Raw genomic sequence first — 1,857 nt, 5'->3', positions numbered from 1 at the left:
AGGGCCTCTGTGCCAGGTGCAGTTGTTGGTCTTTTACATTCGTTACCTCATCTTTTTGTCCCAACAAGCCTGGAAGGGAAGCAGTGTGGCTCCCACTTCACAGCTGAGGAGACTGAGGTTCCTGAAAAAGTCGCAGCTGCGCCGCAATCAAAGCCTACCTGATGCGCCAGGAGGGGCTATACTAATGTTTGACAGTGCTATCGAGGTCAGGACTCCAACTCTAGGGAAAACAGAATCTTCTCCTTCTCCTGAAACATTACCACAAACTCCCTGAGAAAAGCTTTCCTTATCAGAGCAATATTCCAGGAACCTGCTTCAGGGGGACCAACTCTGGGTTCATTTAAGACTAGGCTATTACTAAATAATGGCTTTGGGTAATATGGCCAGAAAGATTTCAACATACAAACTTACTTGTAGAATATTTGCTTGTGAGTCATTGTTTAGGGGCACTGAGCTTCTGTTAAGGATGATGGAAAAATGTGAAAATGATAGTGGTGGTGGTGGCACAACATAATGAACATAATGCCACTGAATTGTACACGTAAAAAATGTTGAAACGGCAAATACTTTGTATTATATTCTCACCACAATTTAAAAAACAAACCTTGTTTCTGTATAACAAACACTGTTTTCAAGTTGTAGTCTTCTATTCTGCAACAACACAACTCATTCTTTAAACAAATATTCTAAGTATACTATAAGAAGAAACATCTAACAATGATTACTAGGAGTGCTTGTCTCGAAGAAGGAAAAAAGGGCAAGGTAAATTTTAAAATGTCCTGCCACTTACAAGCAGATTCTTTCAAAAGACAAATGCAGATACATGGTATTTCTGAAATTCCGTGAGTGGGTAGCCCATCTGTTCTCCCGTGCCCCGAGCCACCACCTGTTGCCAACATGTCTGTGGCCAATAAGGGCCTGCCCTGGTAACACAGTGCCACACCCCACGCTGCCCCACCCTGATACTGAAACTGAGGCTGATGGGGCAATGCTGAGCCACCCAGCTGAAGGGAGCGGACGAGTTCCTTTGCGGCCTGGAAAACCTTCCTTGAAAGAGCAGCCGCCATTCTCACGCTCACAGGTGTCTGCTCTTGCTCAAGAGTCCCAGTATGAGGGATTGGACTGGACTATGGGATAGAAAATGATACTGACCAAGAGTGAGCTTCTTGGATCAAGTAGACACATGAGACTATGTGGGCAGCTCCTGTCTGGAAGGGAGATGAGAGGGCAGAGGGGGTCAGAAGCTGGCCGAAGGGATGCGAAAATACAGAGTGGAGAGGGGGAGTGGGCCGTCTCATTAAGGGGAGAACAACCAGGAGTATATAGCAAGGTGTATATAAATTTTTGTATGAGAGACTGACTTGATTTGTAAACTTTCACTTAAAGCACAATAAAAATAATAAAAAAAATAATAAGAGTCCCAGTCTGGTCAGTGAGGGGAGTGATAAAAAAAAAAAAAGCAGAGCACAAGGGGACAGGCTCTCGGGCTGGCACAGCCACAAGCTGCTGGGTGAATCAGACCTGCGTGAACTCCCTGAGCCAAGAATTATTTGTCATTGTCTGAGGCTTTATCTGCTGGCGAGATGGACAAGAGGCCAGGGCCCTCTCAGGATGAGGGGTTTACCAGCCAGGGTGGGGCACACTGCCATACCACATGCCACGGCTGGTCACGCACAAGGAGCACTGGACCAGGAGTCAGGAGGCCGAGCGCCCGGAGACGGCCCCAGCTGGGCTCTGTTAATGAGCAGCTCATTCCACCTCCCTGAGCCTGAGGCTCTTCCTCTGTTGGCGGCTTTAGGAGCCTCACAACCAGGCTGCAGGAGTTTCTCAGACACTTGCATTTAAAAATACATATAC

Source organism: Elephas maximus, chromosome 1 (assembly GCF_024166365.1).
Source record: "Elephas maximus indicus isolate mEleMax1 chromosome 1, mEleMax1 primary haplotype, whole genome shotgun sequence".
NCBI classification, from domain to species: Eukaryota; Metazoa; Chordata; class Mammalia; order Proboscidea; family Elephantidae; genus Elephas; species Elephas maximus.
The sequence above is the reverse complement of the archived record's forward strand: the minus strand, read 5'-3'. Positions refer to the sequence as shown.